The sequence below is a fragment of the Tyto alba genome, unplaced genomic scaffold (assembly GCF_018691265.1).
Source record: "Tyto alba isolate M040663 unplaced genomic scaffold, T.alba_DEE_v4.0 Super-Scaffold_40, whole genome shotgun sequence".
Lineage (NCBI taxonomy): Eukaryota > Metazoa > Chordata > Aves > Strigiformes > Tytonidae > Tyto > Tyto alba.
Genome location: NW_024881316.1, coordinates 15764677 through 15792410, shown reverse-complemented (window position 1 = coordinate 15792410; position 27734 = coordinate 15764677). Strand labels below are relative to the sequence as shown.

Sequence of the window (27734 nt, the reverse complement as noted above, 5' to 3'; positions counted from 1 at the left end):
TGTGCCTATGACAAAAGCCTCAGCTACTTATTTTATGTTTGTGGCAAAGGGAACCCAGGCTCAAACCCAGGCTCCCTGTTCATCCACGCTGTCCCCATGCTAGCTAAGCCTCTGATTCAAGTCCAGTTCCAGCTGACTTCATCTTCAGGTAGACAAGCTTGGAGCATGCAGAGGACCTGTGTTGTGTTAAGCTGTGGATGCTGCGAACATCATAGTCACAGATAGTTCGAGCCAGGTATGCTGTTGACATTGAGTATAGGAATCAAGGCAATGCAGACTTTAACATTTCAGAATTGTCTGTAAATGTAAAAAGGCACTTTAAAGCCTGGACCAGTTATTGTGACAACCAACCAGGAGTTAAAAGAAGAGCTTGTTGAATTATTATATTTGGTATTGACAACAATGTTCTTTTTTGCAGCTGTTACTCTTCCTCATTTCTGTTTAATTAATTTGTCTTTGAAAGCAGCTCTCAAATTGACTTAGAAAGGCAGAAACTTCCAAATATATGAATAAAATGAGGTACAAGAAGTAGGATCTAGTACCTTTAAAATCTTGAATTGCAAATAAACTAGAAGAAATCAGTTACATTACTTAATTATGGGGAATACATTCTTAGTTAGCAACCAAGCTTTTGGTCTTAAATCTGTTCTGATTAATGAAAAACACTTTTCAGGGTAAGAATGCAACTCCAATTTCAAATGGAACTTGACATAAATCACAAATTGATCAGCTGCCTATAATTTAGTTGTTCATCATTTTCAATCGTTAGACTGTACAAAAGCTAAGGATTTGAATAAATCCATGCGACATAATCACATAATTATATTAACATATTTGCAGTGAGAAGGGAAAATAAGATTTAAAATAATTGTTTAAGTAAAAGGTTTTTTCTTGATGCTTTAAACTATGCTTGGAATTGTTCTAATCATAATCAATCTTTTCTGGTTCCTTGCATAGATGGATAGTAATCAGATTTTCATTTGCAGCTTCTGTAGATCTTTCATGTTACAACAAAGATAGAATTTTAAAACAGAATTGTTACTGTAAAAATCCCCAAAGCTCATGGAGGAGCTCAGAAAAAAGGTAGTTTCAGGCACTGAATCTAACTTCATTGATAAAAGAACATTTTGGTTTCAGAGTGCCGGCAGTCATTTTAAATTTGTGTTTATTGGATTTCACTTCTGTTTGAATGCTAATGTCTGAAGAGTTGAACTAACAAATCTTGTTTGATTTAGTAATTTTATTGCCAGATGTTCAAGAATCAGAATTAACGAATCTTTTGAAATGTGTCAGAATTAAATTAATCCTGAATAATCTGAATGTGTTCAAATTTAGAAAAAACAAATGAAGTTATAAAATAAAATGTATTGAAAAGCATTAATATAGCAGTAACAATTTGAAGGAACTCTGCTTCTACGATCTAGGGAAAATATGATTTAATAACATAAGATTAAGAATATTTGTATTCAAATTTGAATCTGAAACAACTAGCGAAAAAATAAAATCTAAATATTAACATTTAATGTTTATGAAAAGTACTCAGAAATTTTGATCTGGATCTTAATCTTTGGAGATGTTAGCCCTCATTTTCCTCCTCAAAAGTCTATTGACATGTAAATAAAGGGTGTAATCTCAGTTGTTCTTTCTGTTGTGTCAATGATTATTCTATACTATTGTTTGGTACAGCATCTAGCTTTCTCTGTAGAGAAAACTGTGTGAAAGAACTCCTGGATCCTGTAGTTGTTGGACTTTACACCAGACTGATAATTGGAGTCAGAGTAAATCCACAAGGAGTTTTTGCAACAGTAAATATGTGTTGGGAGTTTATTTACTCCCATTTGTAAACAGGCATGGTAAGGCAGACCTAACCCTTCTTGGAAATATGTGAAAAATTAAATTTTGTCACCCTTTGGGTGACAAAAAAAGGGTTTTTTTGCCCTCATCACGAGTGGCAGAAAAATTGAATTTTGTGTTGACAGCATGGTTTAGGGAAACTGGGAGGGGGCAGTGGTGAGCACTGCCAGTGCCCAGGTACTGAGGAAAAAGCTTTCTTCAAGCAATCTGCTACAGAGGCAGTCACTTACTTTGTGAAGAGTTGTATTTAAAGTTATCACATATGCTAACTACACTTTTCCAGTGTTGTTGCCTGGACATATATTTCTGTGAAGTACAATAGCTACAGCAGTTCAGCATTTTCTGTAATGTTCTTCCTGAATCCCACGGGGGGGGGGGGTGGGGAAATATATATATATATATATATAAGGTGGTGAGAGGTTTTTTTGCTTATTTTTTTTTTCCATTATTTCCTAAATGATAAATATGTCAAAACATTTTTAAGATAAGAAGATGGGAGCTGATGCCTAGAATTTCTCTCTCAGGTTTTATCCTGGAGGTAGGAAAGTGACAAGCAAGACAACTGACAGCAAAAATATTTAGCAATCTCTTTCTTCCCTTTGCCAAAGTATTGCTCTTTTCCCCAATTGATTTTCTGTTCCGGTTGCTGTTTCTAACTTGATCTGCATGAACGAGAATTTCTTGTTTAAATAAATATATTTGAAATGTTCAATAGTAACAATGATGGGAAAAAAAATCTTGATGCAATAAGAAGAAATGTTCTTTTTATTATCAATATTTGAACTTTAGATGGAAAAGATGAAAGTTTTCTTTTCCTTCTGTTTAAAGAAGTATCAACAGATAAAAAATACAAATTCATTTGTAGATGAAAATAGCACTGACAAATCTCAGGTGCTGTAACTCTGAAGCTGCTCAGTTCCCCAGACTTAGGAACTCTTGGGAGAGGACAATGCAGAATACGTTCTCTACTAGTAACGATGTTGAAACCACATCACTGAGTAAAGAAATCTTTCAAGCATCTTAGGTCCTGAGCAATTACTGAGCTCATAATTCTTTATCAGATCCATTTGTCTTGAGATACTGAAATAAAAGTATGACAAAGATCATTAAACTGCTAATCTAAGACAGTGTAGTTTTTATTATAATACTCTCTAATATATCTTCAGAAACATGATTATTGTTGTGATGAACCTTAACTTTCTCCTGATTTAGTTATGTATTTAAAAGTTTCAGATTACATCATAGCATTTTATATTTCTTTCTTTTTTTTTTTTATTTTTTTCCACTTTTGCAGATTGAATTGCTTGTTTGTCACTTTCCTTGTCTGAACAGTTCTTCTCTTTTCCTATTGCTCCTTTACTTTTTCTGTTGGGGTGCATTCAGGCATGCTATTATCCTAGAGGCGTTATCTGGTTTTGTGGAGTTGAGCATATTTTGCCACTTTGCATAAAAAAACACATTAATGGGAAGCTTGCAGCATCTTAGATCCTCACATCCTCTCATTGCTTGAGCTTACATCTAATTGTAGGTATTAAGGTAGTTCATTTGCATATTGTGTAGTGAATAAACACAATACCTAGTGTAGGGTAGGTTCAATGCAAGAATATTAAGCAAGTACTAAAAGAAATAGGACTGACTTCTGATTAAAGCGGGCTATGTATACCTTGTTCTTTACATATACAGGTTATGGAGGTGGCTACCGCTACATCTTCCTTTTCATGTGCATGCTTCTGCTGTTGTTACACCAGAATGAATTTTGTAAACAAGGCTAAGGGAAAAGATAACTCTGGGTGGAGTAGTGGATAAAAAAAAATAATAAAAAAAAAAAAAGGTGGAACAATTTACGATATAGGGAAATGGATGGAATAGTCTTCTAAACTTTAAAGTTATCAGAGACAATCCAACACCAGCAGAAAGTAAAATGAAGACTTCCATTCCCACAAATGTTTTTGAAATATAAAATTCTGTACAAGCTTTCCAAGGTGTTACTTCTACTGATAGTGAGACAATTCCAGATGAAGAGATATAAGTAAAAAACAGCTTAGCATTAGCATTACTTGCAGCCATAGCTACAACATTACTAGTGTATGATACATACTGAAAAACAAATAACCCTGAACCAAAATGCTTTTGCAAAATACTATGGTTTGTTCCAGACTAAAAGGTAGGCAAAATATCTGACCCGTAAGTTCACCATTTTACCACTTACAGGCAGAACTGCACGGTCTGTGTTTGCAAATGCTTGGAGTTCTGTTGATTCCATACACTCACTGGATAGTTCATATGCCACTACCTTTGTAAGTGTAGAATACTAAATTGAATACTTAACACGACCATGTAATTTTTAATTTTTAAGAGAAATATTCAGTATTTATCAATAACATTTTGGACAGTTATGGTGTCTTAAAAAGAAGCTTTATTCCAAAGATCTCAGAACTAAATCATGAACTTTGAATTAAGGGATATAATGTACAGGTTTATAATGTATCAGTGTCAAAGAATATAATGTATATATTTTAATACCAGAAAGACCTATGAGACTGTGTGCAGCATTACAGATGAGGTAAAATTAAATAGAATTTCATCTTCTTTTGTCTTGACATGATAACTTTAAAAAGGGAGAAGCCAAATATTCTGGTGCCAGTGTGTAATGACCCTCAATTTAAAAATATATGTCTTATTTATTATTTCAATGCGTCTAGCTTTATTTTATTTCATTAGCTCTAGTTATATTTCTTCTTTTGCTCCTGTCTGCCTAAAGAGATGTAATTGCTCCCCTAAAACATTTGTATTGACTGAAACTACTTTATCATCTAATGAATCAGCAAAGCACTAACCCACCTGCTTAACATAAAGGATCTTTAAATCAATGAGACTTTAATTAAATAGATGTTTAAGGGCTTCATTGAACAGGGACCTTGAGTTGTCACATATCAAATAGACGATATATTTTTTTGTTACCTGTCTACACTGTGGCTTACCCTTATCACAGAAGGGAACAGTTGGCAGTCATAGGTTTTCTGTGTCACTGCTACAAATAAATAAGTAAATGCTGTGTCTCAACTCCATTTTGGAATTTTTCTTTACTGCCAAAGTTTACTAGTTGATTTTTACTGAGTTTATTTTTTAATACTACATACAGCATTGCACTTGTCCAACTGATCTCTCTGCTTCTTCAGGTCCAAGCCATGCAAGTTAAGCCAAGCATTATTTGAGCATTATCAGTGAGAGAGGCCAGTTTCTAGGATTGTGATAAGTTTCATTTTTGTTTTATTTTATGTGTCTTTTGTTCTATAGTGTAATGAAAAACCTTGCTAATGTAGAGCAAACTCTGGGATGAAAACAAAAGTTTTTCTTTGAAATGGATTTTAGAGAGTAGAGAACCAATGTGAAAAGACATGAGTGTGATCAAGAAATGTGAGTCCTTAAAAATAGGTGTCCAGTGCCATTTTTTAGGATGCAGGGTATCTGAGAGACCTATATGAAACTGACAGATGCTATTAACCTTACAGGAGATCTGTGCCTTTCTTGTGTAATAGATGGCATCCAGATTTTACCTCCTACCAATCCAATACTGAATTGACTTGCTTAATATGCTTCTAAATAAATTTCGTATCAATAATTATTTGTCTTTCAAAACCTCAAGTTTCCTCTAGGAAAATATTCACAGTAGGGTACTAGCCTTCATCTGAAGCTCTCAAATTTGACACCTTTACCACATTTGTTCATAGGTAAACTCAATTATAGAAAAGGTCTTTATAGGACCTTGAAGCTGTCTGTAAAATAACAACTGGCTTCAAAGCATTATTGATGTATTAGAAAGATCAAAGCTGACACAAGAACCTGTTTAAACAATAGAAATAAATTTTGAAAAGCCTTTTATAGACTAAAAGTTCTGTGATGACTCCTGCTACTCAACTAGCTCTTTGAGTTTAGCCAAATGTCATACTCAGAATGACCTTTAGCATCCTTGTTTGTTTAGATATGGCTATTTCCAGTAGCTGTCCATCCTTATATTTACCCTTTTTCTCCCTCCTTGTGTTCTAATTTCTAGAAGCATTATGCTACACATTGTTGGCCTTGATTGTATGTTCCTACCATTTTATAAATTGTTTCATTACTTCTGTGCATAAGTCCAAGCATTGTTCTTGATAATTATGGGCTCCCCTCTTTTAGCTTGGGATGAATTCTGTGAGTAATGTGAAAAATTGTGTACTTAATACCACACACCTTTCACATACTGCTTCTAGTGGGTGTTTGAATATAGCTCAGTTCCAGTCACCAAGTTTAATCTCTCTGAGTGCTTTGACCGGATCTGAGTAAGAAGTGCTTCACAACACAAAAGTATCATAGGGAGAAAAGCCTGTTCTGATATTTTTCAAGCAAGACCACAGTTACCAACCTCATACTTCTTCCATGTGCTGGAATTTATTAATAAAACTTTAGCCAGGAACAAACACTCACAGTTCAATATTTAGCATTACTTCAGATCAATAGGAAAGGGAGAGTCTTGTGACTGGTTATCATGTGTCTGTATTTCTGACAGAGAACACCTGATTAAAAATTACAGAAGCCATGGATACAGAGCTAATGCATATTCCACATCTCTCTTTCCTGTTTGCCCACTATCTGTCTGTTAGGCTAGCCCAAGGAACCACAAGAGGATCTACCTAAGCATTTGCTTGTGCCAGTTCAGTGAATGGTTGGATGAATGACTAATCACTAATGGAATGACTGGCCACAAAACAGGAATCATATAACTAGTGCAAGCGCAGGCTTCCAGTGCACAATCCACCATTATTTACAGAGTAGCTTGCTGAGACAGAGGGAATATGAATCTGCAAAACTATTCTTCAGTAAAGGGATGAGTGATCCAGTGAGCACATTGTGAATATTCATAACTTGGGCATAATGAACTGCATAGAAGCTGCCAAACCATTTCAACAGCCAGAGGACGTTTAGAAAACAATGAAGATTAGCTGCTCTTATCACTGTTGTTATGAGGTACTAGACAGAGACAAGAGGGTCTTTCTCCTCTTCACAGTCCCATGAAGACATTACCTTCCAATGAGTCTATTCCACAGGAAGCTGACATTTTCTTTAAAACTTTCAATTAGATAGCATCAGATTCATCTTCTACTTGAGTGGATTATTTGTGATCCACATACCACCTTCATATTGTGCAGTAATCAATATTTCTGTTTAGGATTAGGAAGAAAAATTTCCGAATGTGACCTAAGTGTAACTCATGCAATATGGTCTCCTTAAGCCTGTAATCACGAGGCAATGATTTGAGGGTAGAAATTCACTGTTCCTTCAACATCTCATTGGATCATTATAAAAGAAACTGAGTAGAAACCAAGGTTTCTTGCTGATCTACAGTGGGGACCATCCCAACCATCTCCAACACCTTTTTTTTGTCTTTCTGTCTCAATAGTGGGATGTGGTAGTGGCATAATGCAACAGAGGTTACCGCAAACCTGGTATAGACTTGTTACAGTATGTAGCACGTCTCTACAGACATATACATATTTAATAACACTTAAATTTGCTTCCTAATTCTTGAACTCTTGTGTTTGTATGGTAACTGTCACCTGGGATGTCACTGATCATCCCAAATTCACAGGTGGGCACGTATCAGCCTAGGCTGAGCCCAGAAAGACACACCGGATAATTACACAGTCCTTTGTATGACATTGGGCAATTTTTCCATTTTCTCTGATGTTCTTGTCTTGTTACTATTACTTAGGTTATGAATAAGTTATGCTGATCTTCTTTTGTACAATAAAGTTTTCTTGTTGTGTTATGGGCACAGGCACACAGAAACACAAGCATAAACTTACTCAGAAATTTTCTTTTGAGTATTCTGTGAGCTAGAGCTGCCATTACTGCAAACATTAACTAAGTTAATGCCAAATCATTTTTATAGAGCGTAGAATGAAGACTGTAATTATGTTAGGAAGAATGACAGAAGTAAGTAGAAGGAAAAAATAAAAAAAGATGGATAGAATTGAAAGAGAAGATAGGGGGAAATGTAGGGAAAGGAACAAAGTATGTAACACAGACAATGATTTTAAGTGACAATTCTAAAACATCACCATATTTTCCCCGCCAAACAGTACTAGAAGCTGCTGAATAAGTAGCACATGATAATTTAAAAAACAAACCAGACCAAACAAAAAAAAAAAAACGTTCAGTTTTTTTACCTCTGAATTGCTATTTTTTCCTTGTGTTACATCAGTGGGAGTCCTGTTGCAGTTTGAGAAGAACGCATATTTTTGCTGTTTAGAGGATTGTAATGAAAAATAAAAAGTGGTAATTGAGGTCAATTCCCCTGCCTTAAAAATTAACTGGAAATATATTAGAATCCTCCCTCACCTTTTCAATTTACTTTAATCTCATTTCCAGCTTGCGTACATCTTCCAATACTGTCAAATTATCTTCATGGAAAAAAAATAATTTATTATTCACAAAGCATTCTAGCAGCTTCTGTACTTAGATATACATATTTTTATGAAAACCTCATCTGTGTATCAAGGCTGCATTGCTACCTGGGGTAGGAACCTCCTATGTTCAACCATATTAAAGCAGGAAAACAAAGCACACAGATAGAAATGTCATTGCTTGTGGTTACCTTCAGGTGGGTCAAATTGATGTAATGTCACTTCTGAAAGGTTGTCACAGAATATTTCCTATTTTGCTTGGAACATTCAGCTCTTTGGGGATGTTCTCAGTTGCAGCATATTGTGTGTCTTTTCCTAGAGAATGTCACTTTTCTGTAATTGTTTCCAAGGGTGCCATTACAGTTGAATAGTTATTTAAAAATAGTTGGTGCTGGGTTCTGAAAACATCAGGATTTCTTTTTGTCTGATCTAACAGTTATTAAATAACCTAATTATGTCAGTGACTTTGACCTTGTGATTTCACTGACAATTTGGTTTTAATGCTTTTTGTTCCTATTGTTCCATTTTTCCATAGATTTCTGTGAATGTCAATGTTACTCTTTTTGCACATACAATAACTTGTTTATTTAAAATTGTCCAAAACTGTCTCATAAAGAAATCAGAACATAGATCACGTGGGCACCCCAATTCTCCCTGTGTTATTAATATATGACAGAATAGTTTATAAGATAATTCAGTTTTTAATCTGAGAATAAAGTAATATATCTTGTTTTAACACCTTAAGTACTCCTCTACCCCAGAAGTTTATGTCTCATGTTTATAGGAAAATTTCATAAGTATTAATTATATCAACAGTGACTCTTATATTATGGAACATTTTATTATTGAAGGCTGACATTTTTGTAATCTGTATGTTAACATTTTAAAATGGTCTTTCTCGGCTGCCTGTATTTTTGCTTGTTTTTTTTTTTTTTTTTTTCCATTTAACTGCTGTTAAATTGTACCATTCCAGTCTTTGCTGGGTCATCTTCTTTGCCAAATTGCATAATAATGATTGGTGGGGGTCAACTGGATGGGGCGCATTGGTGCTTGCACAATAACTGTTATAGACTGGTCTACTTTTAGCACGTGCCTCTGTAAGGACCGGTCACATCTACTTTTCACATGTGCTTGGTGAAGGCAATGCTTCTCCTAACAGCCCTCCCTGACTTAATATATTACTTATTAAGCTGCTGCTGGCATGATTTCTGGATGCTTTTGGTCTGCCTTGCTTATTTAAAACACATTTGGCTCTTCTGAGCTATTCTGAAACTTCTCAGTCGTGCCAGCATTTCTGTACTTCTGGAGTCTCAGTTCAATTATTTTATCTGGTAGTTTGTTTAGCCACTCTTTTCAGGCTACTAATCAGTTTTCATTTTACATCTAGCTGCTTCAGAAATCATAGCCTTCTGCTATATTGCAGATTAATTTTCTTGGTCCTACTACCATACAAGCTTCAGTCATGAATCAATATGTTATCGGAGCTAGAAATTGTCACCTTTGTTGTGACCGCACACCCATATCAATATGTACCACTTTTTATATGTACCTATGTCTTCAATTAATTCCAGAAATGTTACACTTTGACTGGAACAAACTCAGGCTCATCAGCTGTCTTGCCGTCCACACTGGTCCCAGCCTGTCTGTGCTACTGGTGACCCTGGCTTGCCATGGTACCCATGGCTTCCTCAGCTTCTCTGCTGAACTTGCTGCCTTTTGCTGCAAGGTGCAGGGGGAGTGTGGTCAGAAGCAGGAGGGCAGGTTTGAGGGCATCTTTCTTTTCTGTGTAAGCCTGTGCACCACGGGAAAGGGAAAAAAGCAGTTCCTCAGTGCTATCCTGCCACTTGTGGGTAATAGTGCTCATTTCAGGCCTGAAATTAATTGGTTGTATTTCTGCATCAGCCATGGCAGATGAGTCGTGGCTGTGGCACAGCCATACTTACTTACTATGTCCTTTTATCCCCATGATGTTCTGGCAAAAAGGCATCAGCAGTGTGTCCTCCAGGATCACAACAACTGGTTGCAGGCACAAAACTTTCAGATGTAAAAGGCCATCTGTGAATCTCTGTGCAAAAGGTTGTGCCACACCAGAATAATGATTCCCAGCATCATTCCCTAAGGCCTTTTGAACAGAAGACAAAAAAGAAGATGTTCAGATGTGGGGCAGATTCCCAAGGGTGTCTGCTAACAAGTTTCTGAGTCAAGGGGGTGGACTTCTCTGGTTCCTTTCCTTAGAAATTGTGGTGTCAGCAACTCCTCTTGCAGCTTGCTCGACTGCCCAACCTAAGCATGCTCACCATGACACCCAGACTTTATTTTCTCAGCAAAAATTCTCACAGACCAAGTAAAACTCAGACAGTATTCCTCTATTGTTACATTTCTGTTGGCTGATGGTTTTCAAAGTACGATTTGGAGAACATATTCTCCCTCTGATGTATTGTGAAGAAGAGGCCAGAACAAAGACGGTGCCCATACGACTCTTTCCTACAGACCAGAAAGGCCTTATATACCTGACCAGGTGCAGCTGAACTGCCCTTTTGTGACTAGATGGTAAATCTCATTAATTCCTTCAGAAACCATAACCGTCTCTGTGTACCAGTAAATTGAACAGTACCTGAGCCAGGGTTTCCCAGGTACTGGAATGGGATTGTACATGCTGCAAAAGGGCTTAGATGCCCCCATAGCATGCTTTTGTCCTCACCAACTAGGGACTCCTCAGTTTCTGACATAGTCCGGGCGTTATCACAAGTCAAGCACCATTGCCATTTGGTTGTTTGGATTAATTCATGCTTCTGGAGAGTGATAACATTTAATTGTTGTGGACATGGTCCACTCTGGGCCACCTGGCTGTTCTCTAGCTTCACTGGTGAAGAATGGTTTGGGGGAAACATCCAATTTACTAGTTGTAGCCTGTATGTCCAAGAGGATCATTCTGGGACAAATATAAACAAAGAACAAATGGGAAGTGCTCACAGATTTCTGAAGAACCTGTTGGTTTGTGCCAGAGGCAATCACGAATGAGAAACAACAGGTGGACATTGTGAATGTGAATCCAGGTTAACGTGACAATAAATACATGACATAGGATATTGAATGTGGCTTTTGTTACATGAGGGTCTATCACCTCTTAGCTTCAAATCTGATCTCTATATACACCATAGTTTATGCTCTTGGGAAATCTTGGGTTAAATCCAGTGCCTGAATGTAACTGTCCAGACATCTGTAGCTACAACTTCAGACATATGCAAATGTCTCAAAGGCCTTGGGTTGTCCCTGCTTTCTGGATGTCTTAGAAGCCTAATGGTATCCTAAACAAAAAGTCACTAGACAACATTTTGTACAACTGAGCCATGTCCTTCATCCCTTCTACTCACATGTAAACCTTTGTGTTCTCAGAAGCTCACTAGACAAATTCAGTTTTGATGTACTTATAAGAACACAGAATTCTACTCAGCTTTTAAAATATAAGAGGAAAATATTTTTCTTCTAAATATGCTTTGGGCATTCACAAATACCTAGAGTACTGTGTTTAGCTCTAGGGTCCCCAGTGTAAAAAAGACATGGACCTGCTTGAGCAGGTCCAGAGGAGGGCCACAAAGATGATCAGTGGGCTGGATCTCCTCCCTTATGAGGCCAGGCTGAGAGAGTTGGGGTTGTTCAGCCTGGAGAAGAGAAGGCTCCAGGGAGACCTTATAGTGGCCTTGCAGTACTTAAAGGGGGCTACAGGAAAGATGGAGAGAGACTTTTCATCAGGGATTGTAGTGATACAACAAGGGGTCATGGTTTTAAACTAAAAGAGGGAAGGTTTAGATTAGACATAAGGAAGAAATTATTTACTGTGAGGGCAGTGAGACTCGGGCACAGGTTGCCCAGAGCAGCTGTGGCTGCCCCCTCCCTGGAAGGGTTCAAGGCCAGGTTGGACGGGGCTGGGAGCAACCTGGGCTGGGGGAAGGTGTCCCTGCCCGGGGCAGGGGGGTTGGAGCTAGGTGATCTTTAAGGTCCCTTCCAACCCAAACCATTCTATGATTCCATGAAATAAATGTTGCATATAATATTAATCTTGTGTGCCAGAAAGAATCAGAGTGCGTTGGTGTGTTCGGCCTTTTATATTTCTCTTTGATTGGCTAAATATGCTACTTTAGCCTACACAACTCAGTAGGGATCTTGCTAGCTTCCAAAAAACTGGAAAATTGTACCGCATGCTAGTTTCCCATGAGCAGATAAGAACATACAGCCTAATTTGGAATCTACATTTATGAAAGAAGAAAGCTGTATTAACCAACAGAGATGAGGAATATCAGTGTGAAAATGAAACCAAGTTTTAACAACTGGAACTAGCACTTCTGATAAACTGTGTAATTAGAAGAAACTGTGAATCTCATTTTTAATGCAAATGCCAGGGAGAACCCTTTGTCCTTTGGCATTGAACCTCCCTCCCCAGTCTGCAAAAGCATATACATATTTTGAAAGGGTTGGTATAGATTATTGTTAAGAGCCTTAGGATATAAACTGGGGACAAGAAAGCTCCCAGAAATGTCCCCATGCATTAGCCAATGAAAACTTGAGGTAACATACCATTATCAGGTAAATATATACTCTCACCGTCACTGAATGGAAACCTGCGAAGGCAAGTAATTACCACTGTGTTCGCAGTTTGTGTTTAAAGTGTATAATTATCTCTCCAATCCTCTACACAAATGTGTTTCATCGTATTCTGAAGGTGTTTAATGAACATTTACTGACATATATAAAATCCAACAGCTATCAGAACTATTCAGTAAAATAATTTGGTTATGTTTGCATGTTGGGAAACTTTAACCTAAAAACAGAAGAAAAAGACTTCTAATATTTCTTTCGTTAAATGTGAGATCTCATAATCTTTCTGATATTTTCCTGTTATGAACACCAAACATATAAACATGGACTAAAGGCAAGATGAACCCTGAGGGTCCACATGTTATTGGTTGGTATTTCAGAAATTTCTCTGTAGAGAGGAAAGCCTGTCCTAGTGAGATATAATGTGGGAGCTTTCAAAAAAATGTGAATAAATATAACTTGTTTTTTATGCTTAATAAAATTAAGTAAACCCCAGGTCTTAAGTTTGAAAGCTTTTACTTTTTTTGTTTTATCTTGGCTATGGTAGGTTAGTCAAAACACAGAGTAGAAATCTCACAAATAAGAAAATCATAATCTAGTAAGAAATACAGTCATATTTTGACCAGAGAGGCTGAAATGTGTTTGAATGAAGCAATATTTTTCAATATTCATTCAAGTCATATTTTCAAATTTATTAGTGAATCTTATAACACATGCTCCATTGTTGCAATCATCATATTATTACTGGATAAAAATGAATTTATATTCATATCTAATATTCTTCGATCACTTGAGTGATAGTAACAATCCTTCCCACCTGAAGCCAAACTGTTGTTGTATAACTAGGGTAAAGCACTAAATCATGTATGGACACCAAGCTGAAATCCCAGTGATATACCTTAGATTTCCATTGCAATCTAGAAGTCCAACCTTTTGCATTCCAAACTCCTCTTTTTAATCTGTGTTGTTCACCAAATTGTACTTTGTATGAACATGCAGTGGCCAGATACAGTAATTTTTTCTACATTTGCTAAGTGACTTGTGACTTTATATTCCTAACCACGAGCATGCTTCAGATGACTGTTTCAGCACTGCTAAAAGTCAAGTCTATTTTGGATGCCGCCAGATAGATGCAGAAAATTGTAATGTCCTCCAAATTACTAAACACTCTAACCCAATTAAATATACCTAGGTATTTTGGTAATGCTAATGAACAGCTGGTCAGTAAATATGAAGTAGAGAGGAAGGTTATGCCAATGGAGAGCGAATGATATTCTAAAATAAGACTTTATACATTTAAAAAGAAAAGTGTGATAAAATATTTAACTCCATATGCTATATAACAGTACCAATTCTGTGACCTGAAAAAAGAAAAAACAAACATCCTTAAAGCACAACAGTTTTACAAAGAACAGTGGCCAATGATAAATGCACAAAACTTATGTCCTCTGTTTAGCAATAACACTTTACAGTGTTTCTTTCTAAAATGGAATCAAATTGCAATACAAACAACATGCCATCAATTTTCAGCTCACTCAAAGTTTTAAATTATTATCAACTATGCCTTTAATTATATTCTTACTATGCTGAACAAATTGCAAAATATACACTTAAATTTTGTTATGAGCAATTAAGTAATTGTGTACTGTGTGCACATAATTTGAATATTTATATAAAAAAAAAATACAGGATGGAAAATTTGTGGATGGGGTTTGTTATATTTTGAGCATATAATCCAGAATTGGAACTCATTAGTGTATTTGCTCTGTTTATACGCATGCAAAAATATAAGTGGTGGAAAAAAACATTATGTAAATTAATTTAAAGGAAACCCGCTGACCTACTAGAAATTGTAGATGTCAGTATTGTGTAGTCCAGAAGCACTGCAAGAGACCAGCTCAGGACAAGTGTGTTTATAGATCCCTGGAGCAGTGGTCAGGTTAGAAGAACTATCTGGAATGCTTTGTCTTGAACATTTTTATTTTACAAAAAAAAAAAAAAAAATTCACCAGCATGTTCATTTTAATGGCATCTTCCACTTGAAAACATTTTCTCAATTTTCCTGGTTTTCATACTTGTGTTTGGTCAGAAATTAAAATAAAAATTTTACACCAAAGCAAAACATGGCCATTTCTGAGAAAATGGAAATTCTGAGCTGGAAGTAATGGGTGGAAGTTTTCAGGGGCACAAGTAGTTAACTATCTTTCTATGCAGCAAGGAAAAGTAGTTCAAACCTCTGGTGAGCCCACCTGAGCTGCAATGATACAGTGGTGAATCTGCTGGGTGGTGGGAAACTCCGACATTCTGTGAGACAGTCAGTACTATTGCATCCATTGCCTATCAAAGGGATGAAGTGCCACGTGAAATGGATGTTGATTCACTGTTCATGGCAGGATTATACCCTGATAAGATTTAATTCCATTTTTGCCATGGTGATTCATTTCACTTTGGGAATGAAGTAGAATGGAGGTTATGAGATTCACAAGCTCAGAAATCCTGCACAGAATGACTTTCCATTTTAAGTCCTCATAATTTTCTCCCTGGAACAATTTTCACTGTCCCACAGTGGATGAAGAAACCTGCAGGACAATTCTAGTTTGACTCTGTCCTTCCTTCCCTACTCTCTTTTCCACCACTGAAAGTATCCATTGTTGGGGAGATATTGTGAGTTCATTGTCTCCCTGGAGGGGTTCCTATTTAAGACAAGGTGTGCACAGGCTGCATACCAGAGCCAGGAGAAAAATTTCACTGGCTTTGCCCTTTCTAAACAATCCTTTTTCCTTTTTCTCTTTTGCTGCATGCATTCTGAATGGTAGTACACTATGCATGTCTGCCAAAATCCTGATCAAAACTTATTGTGCATGAAATTCACTTATAGTGTGTTAGGTGCCCAACTGGGCATGCAACTAGACGCTTCACCTTCACATTCTATGGAAAAAAGACTGGAGTCCGAGGGAGATTTTGTTCAGTTTTGATGACTTCCATCAAAAAAAGTTTGTCTCTCTTACAGTGGTGGATGATAGCAAACTGCCCTCCATCTCCATCAACACTTTATTGTCTTCTGCTCCAGTTCCTGCCCAGCTGCTGCAGCTGACATTCTGTAGCCCAATAACTGCTGGGTGCCAGCTAAAGGTCTGCTTTTGCCATTGGTTTTTAATAGGAACTGGAGTCTTTGCTTTTTGTTCCTGCTGCGAGGCTACTGCAGAGCATTAGGGAAAAAAAAAAAAATGTAAAGCTGACTTTTCCCATTTTATTAGACTATAACCCACACTATTCCCTGGAGAGTTACCTGAATGTTGTATTTTATCATCCAGACAAAAGTTTCTTACACATTTTGATTGTTTGTCCATTGACCGTGTTGCGCTCTGTAATTGCTAGTTGCTGCAGTGCAGCAGAGTCAGGTTGTACACTTGGCGCATAGAACTTAATCCTTGAGGATTTTCCTTAAAATCAATGTAACACTCAAGGGAAGTAGAAGTAGTCACTGGAAGTCCAAATAATTGCCTCTAACCATTGCGCTTAAAACTTCTCAAGCCTTATCTAGGGGAAAGGTCTGAAAGCTCTGACATCTCCATGTCTTTTTTAGTGTTAGAAAGAGGTTCAGAGTTTTTAGCATGCTCTCCTTGAGGTCACCTGTGCACCATGGTCACATCCCTTTTAATCAATGTTCTTCTCAAACTGCATGGCATTGCAGCCTGTGGGGCTAGAAGCATTGTTACTGTGAACAGCACATGGAAATGATAGAGGGAGACAGCAAATATATTTTTAATTTTGTTATTTATTCTCTGTACTAACTCTCTTAGTGCTAACATCGTACTAATTTACTGAAACATCATATCCATATGTATGTAAATTTTTCCCCATTCCCCACAGTTCTGAATGATGATTCAGACCTTGCAGTATTGCTGTTTCTCCTCAGATAAGGTTTCATAGGCTTTCATAGGTTTTCTTTCATCTCAGGGATAATATTCTGCAGGCTGACAATAGCAGAAGGACCTGCCAATTGGAAAGAATGACAAGAAGAAGGAGGAAAGACATATTAATTTAAAAGGAATGCTGGATGAGGGAACAAAGGGATAGGGAGCATGATGCATTTCAAAATACTATCTGGATCTGTTCAGCAGACATGAGTGAACACACAAAGAAGGATACACTGTGTTGTGTCTTGGGAAGGGTTACAGAGTGCTGCGTACGGGAGAGATGCTCTCACAGCAAATTCTACCTGACCTCTCTGAAGCCTTCCCAGCGACTGGCACGTGCTCATCTTTGTCTGCTCCTGAGAGCATGCGGGCTGTGCTGCTGCTCTGAACAAATGTGAACATAAACAGAAGCGTGCAAACAACAAGATAGTGAAAATACATCTCCAGCACTGCAGAAATATTGTCCTGGGGAATAATTACTGTGGATTTCTCAAAGCAGGGACTTGGTCTGAATTAAAAAAATGCATGTTGAAGTAGGACTACTCAGAGCTAAATAATTATAAAAACAAATGATAAATCCGTGGGGAGGTTTGAACATATAAAAATATATTGTAAACTATGTGTTTGATTGGCTTCTCTCCAACTAAAACCACGTTCCTAGCATTAATTTAAGACTATTGTTCACTGAATGCCTCTCTCTCATTTATTATGCGGTTCCCTTTCCATAACCTTTGCTATCTAAAAGTTAAGTGCCCAGTTTAAGCAAATCATCAGTCTCGTAAGGTCCATTTCAAGTCAGCAAACATATTGTCCTCCATAGATGCCTTAATCCCACCTGTCTCACAGAGGGGTCCTGAATGGTGGTGTGGTTTAACCCCAGCTGGCAACCAAACACCACACAGCAGCTCACTCACTCCTCCCTACACCCAGGGGGATGGAGAGAAGAATAGAAAAAAAAAGTAAAACCTGTGGGTTGAGAAAAGTACAGTTCAATAATTTAAATAAATTATAATAAAAATAATAACAATAGTAATAGCAATAACAATAGTAATAGCAATAGTAATTAATAGTAATTAATAGTAATAGTAATGGTAATGGTAATAGCAATAGCGATAGCAATAGTAATGAAGATAACAGAGAGAGAAATAAAACCCAAGAAAGACAAGTGATGCACAGTGCAATTGTTCACCACCTGTTGACCAATGCCCAGACAGTTCCCCAGCCATGATTGGCCCCTCCTGGGCAACTCCCTCCAGTTTATATATTGAGCATGATGTCTTATGGTATAGAATATCACTTTGGCTAGTCTGGGTCAGCTGTGCTGGCCATACTCCCTGCCAGTTTCTTGTGCACCTCCCTGCTGGCAGAGCATGGCAGAGTCCTTGACTTAGGATAAACACTACTTAGCAACAGCTAAAACATCAGTGTATTATCAACATTATTCTCCTACTGAATCTGAAGTGCACAATGTAACAGCTACCAGGAATAAAATTAACTCTATCCCAAACAAAACCAGGACAAATGGCTAGACTATAATAGATGCCAGATTTTCATATAGTAAAAATGGAAAAGAAAGTTAGTCTCATTTTTGTTAGATATATGTATTCTTCTTATTGTGTTATGCAGCTTTGTCTCTGATCTATTGTGGTTTTTTTTTTTTTTTTAAATTTTGTGATTTAGTCCTTTCTGGGACAGCTAGTCTATCTGCAAACACAGGATTTGGGGTGATGCTGCTGAATGTCTAACCAAGATGATGAACTTGTTCCAAAGACAAGACAACTTTTCAGGAAAAGGAAAGGTTCACACACATCACTAAATTGCAGTTACTTTCTGTGTCTTCTTGTTTCACCTGCCCATTTCTAGAATGGCAGAAGCACAGTATGTCTGGGGTAGAAGCAAAGTATGTCTGGTATTCAGTGACAGGGGCACACTTAAAATGTTGTTAATTAACATATCAGGTACTAAGCAGATTTCACCTATCAACTGCAGCTCCCTGATGTGTTGTGTTTTGATTTTGGAATTTATTTAGTGCTCACATCATGGAAGATATTAGAGCATCCAAACCAAAACTAAATTTTATTTAACAGCATTTATGATAACTTTCCAAAGCTGTGTGAAAAACTAAGAAATATATTCTATTTATCCATTCGCTAGGGAAAGTAATTATGTTAATTGTATATTATATATATTATCAGTTATAACTTAGGAAAGAAGGATTTGCGTGTGTTTGTGCACATTCTCACACAATGAAAATTGATTTACATAATATCCACACCACTAAACATAACTTGTACCAATTTATTTTTTAAAATTATGTATTCTGCTTTGAAGTAAGGTTACTAATACAGTAAGGCTACTAATATTACAGCACTATAATAAAAACCTAACATATATAAGGATATGTCTTCTTTATTCATAAAGACCAATTAGAAACCTCCTTACTGGTATTGGGTCCAAGAGGTCCCAGAGAATTTATAGGGACTACCATATGGAGTTTTTATTTATTTTAAAAATTAATTGGATTCAAATATAGATTGGCTTAATTTTGTTATGAAATATTGACATCAGAAATCAGGTGTTGCATTTTCCATTAGTAGAAGGCACACTGAAGTATCATATTGCAGAGGGAAATGGAGTGGCAAAGCAGGAAGGTTGGGCTTTTGAATACAGCCCCAGAGTTGAAGAAGCAATCATACATCGGTCTTAGGGAGAAGTTGGTTTACATGTCTGCCCTCTGTAATGCCCTCTTTCAGCAGTCCAGCTGATTTGAGTATACTATTTCTTAACATTATAATGTACTTCAGACAATCCCTGCCAAACTGTAAAACATTGTAAATATACCTAAATATATAGAAGAAGTAGCACCCTCTCAGCATGACCCTTAAAATAGATCTGAGCATTTACACTGGTGCTATTTAATCAGTAGTGCAATATGAGCTGAAATGCAGATTGCCATTTCCATGCTAGGATTGCTATTTGTTCTTTTTAAAATCTCCTCATTTACTTCAAGGCTTATCTTGGCAATCCACAGAAAGAGTTTTCTAGTTGATAAGGTTTCCTGTGTTGCCACAAGAGAGAGACACACATAGTAAACAAACCACCTTGTTTAATTTAGGCTGTAAGAATGGGGTGAATTCACCTGAAGAGATGTCTTGCATCTTAAAGAAGAAGCCTTATACCAGACAACTAACTTTAGATGTCAAAAGTGAGCAGATATGAATCACCAACTCTAAGATATAAAACAGATTAACAGATGAAATATTATGGTTTTTTCCTATTGATCACAATCACACATGTTGACCAATACAGAAAAGATACACATTTGTTTTCAAGCTATGTCTTTGAGCAGAGCCAGTAATCCATAAATTACATATAATCATCACAACTGAATTTAAACATGACAACTAAGCTTGCATTTCCTACCAAGCCTGTTGTGCAGAGGCATGGGCATCTCGGCCCAGAACCAGCTAGGACATCAAAAGATCCTCCACGGGTTCTTCTGCTCCATGGCAAGGGTGACTGGGTCTTGATCATTCTTGTCAGGTGTTTGTCTAAGCAGTTCCCAAGGATCTCCAGGGCCAGAGCTTCAACAGCTTCCCTGGGTTGATCTATTCTATCGCTACACTGCGCTTAACATCAGAAAAACTTAGCTAGTATCTAATCTAAATTTTCATGCTAATGCAAACCAATTCTTTCTTGCACTATCCACAACTGGCACAGTCAATTACTTTATTTCTCCTTTCAGCAGTCTTTTGTGTATTTGAACAATGTTGCATGCCTCTTCTGTATGCTTTAATTTAAATAACCCTTCAACATTTCTTTATAGATCATGGCTTTCTGACTTCTTCATTGCTCTCCTAAGGATTCTGCTCAGCTAGTCCACATCTTTCTTGAAGGACAATGCCTGAAATTTGAGAGCTGAGTCCTTATTAGTGTTAATCAGAGAGAAGGGTTTATTTAAAATGTTTTGCACACTGAATTTTTTTATATATTCCCCTATAATGTCAACTTGTGTCCTAAGACTGTATATGAAGACTGAAAATTTGAAGATTATAATGCTGATGAAGCTGAACCCATGCAACAGGTAGTCTCATTTTTCAGAGACCCTTAATTTTTATATTATCAGGAGCTATGTAGCAGCTAATGTAGATATTAGTAGCTAGATATTAAAAAAAATATGCAACCATGAAATTGTCATTTCAGAAACAAGTTTGGGTATAGACACAGTTGAATATCTGTTCTTTGGTTGTGATTACTTGACATTAAAGCCCAATATATGTTTTTTTTTTTTTTTCTTTCATAGAGCAGACAAGTCCTAAGCAGTAGTAATTCAAGCATCTCTGCACTGTTCTGGCTGGTATCTTGAACTGTGACCTGGGATCACTTCCTAAATGATAGTGGGCTGCTACCATGACTACTGCTGACTTCAGTTGCCAGGCAAGCTTAGCTTTAGTATCTCAGTTATAGTGACAGTAAAAAAGATCAGAGTCCAAATGTGATGAAGTGTTTACTTATAATGTATATAAGTGGTTAATATGAAATAAGTAGCAAGACAGAAGTCTTTCACCTGGACCTTGCAGCTTTCCCTGTTTTGTTGACATTACTTTTGACCTTTGAAGCGTAAAGAAAGAACTGGTTGCAGATCCTCCTCTTTACCAGCTCCCACCACATCTGCAGATGTCACCCAGACCAGCTCCATCTCTCCCCACAAACACCCAGGCTGGAGCTGCTGGAGCTGTGGTTGTCCTTAAGCACACAACTGCCACTGGAGTTTGAAGCTGGTGCTGTTACAGCTGTTGCTTTTTCCTGGGCTCATGAGGGTAGTCATAATGGCATGTGGTGTTCCCATTGACTAATGGAGCTGGCCGAAACATCCTCCCTTTTTCGTCTGTGCTCCCCAACAGAAAATAAAGTTGACAAGTCCACATTTGGAGAGCTTTTTTAAAGCATGGTTACATGCTTTGATTACTAAACACCCCCATTATAAATAGATAGATAGATAGATAGATAGATAGATAGATAGATAGATAGATAGATAGATAGATAGATAGATAGACAGACAAGACTAATCCCATCCCATTCACCTCTGCAAATCCACATTCTATTTGGATATCAGTGAATTATTTGCTTTGAAAAAACTAAGCCCAAATCCTTTATTTTTACTTGTGTGGATATATACAATATATGGTGTTATATTTTATATTTGGGCTCATAAATTGTGAGAAAAATGTTTAAAAGCTTACAAAAGTCCATATTGTGTAGGTAATGGATGAGATTTTCAAAAACATGTAGATAACAGAACTTTAGAACTGTTAATTACGTAAGTTAGAGAGTAAAATAAATGGATAAGTTTCACTGCTCTTTGCCAAAATAACTATTTTTTGGTGAGTTCTTTGTCTGGTAAGTAGCTTCTAAGGTGACTTCAATATAATTCAGAAATGCCAGTCTACCTTTCAATATGATCAGTAATGGATCTTCATGGCCTGTCACTGTATACGTGGTTGTCAAGACTCTTGTCTTTTAAACTAATACTAGATTAATTCACTAACATTGAGCTTACTTTATGAACACAATACCTAAAGTTAAAGTTTGTTTTACATAGTTCCAAGAGGATATTGAGATTGCATTTAATTGAAATCAATTAGTGTTTCAGCATTTATAATTCTATGTGTCTTTTTCTCCTGAATCTGTTTTCCAAAAGAAGATGAGGAATTCTAAAACTAGATGTTATTTTCCTATTTAGATGAATTATTTAAAATTGCCTTTAATTTAGTTTATGTTTGGAACTCACTGCAACACATTAATGTTCTAAGGCAACTTTTGTACAACTTTTCTCTGATGATATGCATTTAGCAGAGTTCCAGCTGGCCTCTAGAGTCTTTTGAACCCTCAGCAAGATGCAACCTCAGTGGAACCTCAATGGTGTAATGTTAGAGTAGTGGAAGTGCAATGCAACTTTTTCCAACTCATTAACAGAGTTCAGAAGGTTTCGACTGAGAGTTCATGTCAGCATTAGAAAGTCTAAAATTGCTGTAATTCTCATTTTCTGCAGGCTCTGCCTGCTGATGACAAAATTATTTTTTTATGCTTAAAAAAAATAAAAATCTGTGTAACACATGAGGGCAAGCATAGCCATTTAAGGCATACCTTTTATACTTAATGTAGAAAGAAGAAGTCTGCTGTGCAAGTACGATAAGTCTGCATTCCAGGGACTTTGGATTAGTTGCACAGACAATATAGAATCAATCTCTCCATGGGTGTATATTATTGTTCACATGCAGCAGATAGAAGGAAGATTTCATCAGATCTGTTGTTTCTGATCTTACAATGGATGGGAGTCAGCAGTTATTTTTGATAATGAATCTTTTTATCATATGTCATTAATATGGTAAGTACAATATCAATTTACAGTGGTCTGAGTATACTTCTTCTTCAAGTGAAATATGAGAGAAGGAGAATTTGTCTAACATTCCAGAGATTCTATTCTTGAGCATATCAAAAAAAAGCTCTTAAAATTCATGATACAAAAATCCTTCCTTTTGTTTTCTTCCAAAGACAACCAAAAGCACCTAAAAAATTCCACCAGATTACAAACAACAAATGTAAAAAAACTAGGAAGGGAAAGAAAGTTTTCTACACTAATGAAAGACAAAGATTTTCTTTTATATATATGCAGATTCACAGACCAGTCTAATTGCTGTCCTTCTTCCTGTGGTTCTCATTGTAAAGACCGTGGTGCAGTTGGTATGTAGTCTTAGTTTCAACTCACGAATCTCTTACAAGGTTTGAAGGACTCAAAAAATGTTCTGGTGCTTGAGGATGGAGGTTGGGAGGTCACTGGGAATCTGTTTGTGTTTGGTGTTTTCTGCATGACTGACCTCACTTTCCCTTCTTCTCTGCAGACAGGCCAGGTCTGAAATGTGCCTTCTGATGACATTGGTGAGTTCTTGCCTTTCAAGTTTATGCACTGATGCAAGGTGAAGAACATAAAGCTTCTTACTCTCAGGTATTGTGCTGTAACCTGGTGTTTTAGACTGAAAGCCATGAAATGTGACTTTCTATTCCTCCAGATAAGTAGATAGTATTTCAAAGAGCAATGCCCCAGGTGTGTTTTTTTATTTTTTAAAGGTTTCTAAGGGATCTTATATTATTTTTCAGGCAGGATTATCTGGGACATCTGAAATAGTAATGAAACTGTACTAACTGCAACTTAAACAAATGAAATAATTGATATTTCAGATTATAAACATGTAAAATAATGCATTCATGTTCAAGATATCCTTCTAGTTTTATCTTTCTCCTGAAGGAAGATACTGAAGGAAAAACAGAAGATCTCATTTCCTATATCAGCTGATATACTGGTATATTTTTTTCTAAAGGATTATTTCAGCTTTCAGGGATATGGTAGCCATGGCAAGTAATCTTCTCTTTTATCCTTCAATAGTCTCTGACTAACATGTATGTCCCAGAGTGGTGTCTCAGTTTTGCCATCACAGTTGCTGGTGGCACACAGAGCCAGTTTTTAACAACACTACTATGTTAACATTTACCATAGATTAACATAAATGTAGATTATTAACAATTTTACTACTTGATAGGACTTGAAGAGAAAGGGGGCCTTTTTTGTGGACTGCTTCTACCACTCATTTCCCCAGAAATCCGAACACTGTGAGATAAAATTCAAGTCTAAGATTTCTTGTGGCACTGGAGACTCAAGCTACAGCATAACAATCTGTGCTCTTTTTTTCCTCTCTACCATCAGAACAAGATTTATTGTTTTCTGCTGTGGGGCTGAACTCTTACGTAAGGCTCAAAACAGCATCTGTGGGTATAATTACAAAATTGAAAATGTGACAGGGGAAAGGCTAGTTGCACTGTGATTGCATGCCCTCTAGCTGATGAATTTGTCCATTTCATCTCATCTTCAGAGCCCCTCCCTGTGGAGATCTAAATTTACACCTTCCAGAATGACTTAACTACCATGTTATCCTGTGTTCTGTGTGCAACACCCTTCACTGACTCTCTTCCACATCGTAGAGGATAAATATTCTCTAAGACAATAAAAAAAGAGTAAACACAACTTGGTTAGGATACATTTCTGAGAAAGGGGAGACCTTGATTCCAACTTCTGCTCTGAATCAAAACATGGATATGAGCCAAGATTTGTCACCTTCCAGGAAAGTGCTTTAATACCGAGTCATTTTCCTTCTCTCTGGCTTAATGAATATTTAAGTAGTCCATGCAAAATGGAACAGAATCAGTGGGAGAGACTGTGAACAAACCTCTCTAGAATACCTTACAATATTGTAGCTAGGTCATTTTTGAGGAGATATGGCTTCAGATCCTCACATGAAAAAGAGAAATATTGAATCTGCCTCCTATAATTTTGGTGAATATGTTTTAATTTCCTTAGCTTTTTTTTTTTTTTTTTTGCCTTCACTCCGATCTCCACCAAGTGCTACCAAATAAAACATTTAGAATATAGGGAAACAAGTAACTTTTATTTTAAAGTTAATTATTTGGACATTTTAAAACATCTGTGAAATTCAACCAAAATTTCCAACTAGTTTAGCTATCCTGAAAATGTTGGGATGTTGTTTGTTTGTTTTTTTGGTTTTTTTTTTTTGTTTTTTTTTATATATATATATAAATAATCTGCTTAAAAAGAATAAAAATAAGCTCTCTAACCAAAAGAGCTGCTTAGCTCTCACAGAAAAACGCAATGTGCATTCTCTTGCCACTGCTACAGAAGGGACATTTTATCTTCATCCACCTGAAGGACAAGTATGAAACAGTGGGATGGCTGATGTGGTTTCCTAAAGGGACATGTCAGTTTATGAGGCTGAACAAGCAGTCTCATCCTCTTCTAGTCTTGGCATGTGTTCCTACCCTGTCTCTTGCTCTGACATTAGTCATCCAACACAAGCAGTTTGAATATGACTGACTCACTGGTCTGAGTGAAAACCAAGTGTTGTTTTGTTTGTTTGTTTGTTTTTGTTTTCCTCTGGGCTGGTTCCATGTTGGCTTGCCAGTCTTGTCCACTCCATGGCTGCATAATTCCTAGAGCCTTTTGGCAAATTTGTTGTCTTAGACTGGCTTCAGTCAGACAAAACTAGAAGGGGAGGGATAAAAGAAGAAGTCCTTTTTGGGAAATGAATGGATGCCAAGAATGGACAGTTGATGCTGGTAGAACTGCACAATGTGGCAGACACATAGTTATCTCTTTCCTCTGTGCATCCATCTGTGAAGGTCTCCAAAGAAGGCAGCACATCCCCTTGTCTGTGTCATAACTATGTGGCTTGTGTTTGTATGAACCTTAAGTCAGACTAAAAATAGACATTATTATCCTTTCCTAGCTACAAGTCAGGTTATTTGTTTAAGTGCTGCAGTTCTGCCTGAGTGTCTCTTATTAAAAAGATTTGGAAATATATTCTCCAAACCCCTGGGATAAGCTGACAAACAGTAAGTTTGTTTTTCACATCCCTACTGACCATAGTGGAGCCATTCAGACTTTCTCTTCATAACAGGTAGGTCCTACAGGGACACTTTAAGAGTCAAACTTATTTTATAACCTTGCATAATTAATGTAATTCCCTACAATGCTTCTATTAGGATTCACCGTTTTTGTTGGTGGAGTATCTTTAGAAATATAAATATAACATTTCAGTGTGTCTGTCCACACATTTTTAGAGTTTCATCAATGATGAATGATGTTAAATGTATAATATTGTTATTTATTAAATTATTCAATGTATTATTTTTCACATTCATCCAGTACTTTTTGTACTCAAACTTTAACATTATACCTAAACAGTAGCAACAGCAACTGTTGCTATGGTGTTGTTCTTGCTTATAGAAGGACATTGTCAACCATAAACTGTATCTTTAACATTCTAGCCAAAGCACCTCCTCTCTTTTTTGGTGTGTGCAAATGTATTATGCCTCTTGATGAATATTGTTAATTCAATTTTTAGGGCTAGAGTAGTTCCAGAACTGATGAATACATTTGCATAAAAATTCGGTATTGTGCCTGTCATGGGTGGGCTGTGTTCATTATTAAAATAATGAGTTCTGGAGGAATCACTCAGTGTTTAAGAATTTCTTCCTGTACACTTTCTGCCATGTTTATTTGTTATATGTGTTCTGGTGGCAGGCACAACAAGCTGGATGCTGGCTACACATTCAGTATGAGTCTGTCTGTAAAGGAACAGATCTTACAATCAGACTCCTACCGCCCCGGCACAGACAATTTTCAGTATTTGGACAGTCATTTCAGAGTCAATGTTTCAGTTTAAAATATCAAGCTAACAGAATGCTCTTTGAAACAGAAGGTGATAAACATATTCGTCAAATGTTAACCTTAAGAAAAAAATATTCCCGGTTTTTACTAGATCTTCTCAAGTTCTTGAAGACTTCATTTTGCTTTAGAAAATATAACAATGGAATCATTGATGTAGAGAAGCTTTTGTTTTCTTAATATGGTAAATTCCTTTTTCAATGCCTTCAGAAATAAAATAGATCATCATCTAAAACATCAAAATAACTCCCATATTTTTGGATTTCGTACACCAGATTATAAAGGTAATGGGAAAAAACCTGAACAGAAGCAGTTTACTAGTTACTAAAGCTTGGGGACAGATTGAACTGTTAGACATATGAGCATAAATATGTAGTTATGCTCTCAAGAGCAGTCAGATTACTCCAGATTTATGCTTGGCTACCTGAGATTACCATCTGGCCAAGGATTTTTTTTTTTTTTTTTTTCTGTAAGTATGTTTCTGTAATTAGCAATGTTGGTAAAAAGAAATGTCGAAAAATAAAATGTCACACTGCCCAGGTTTTGATAAATACCTTGAACGGCTGTAAATCTTTTTATGAAGCATTCTTTATTTAAATTAAAGGGGACAAAGAACAATGGCAG

At 36.7% G+C, this 27734-nt stretch overlaps 1 long non-coding RNA gene across 1 annotated transcript; it reads left to right on the top strand.

The window, feature by feature from the left end:
• Window positions 1-27535, top strand: LOC116964107. The gene is made up of 3 exons (XR_004408555.2): window positions 1-235; window positions 23716-23819; window positions 26967-27535. It is a non-coding gene; the product is annotated as an uncharacterized LOC116964107 (long non-coding RNA).
• Window positions 27536-27734: the final 199 nt, after the last annotated feature.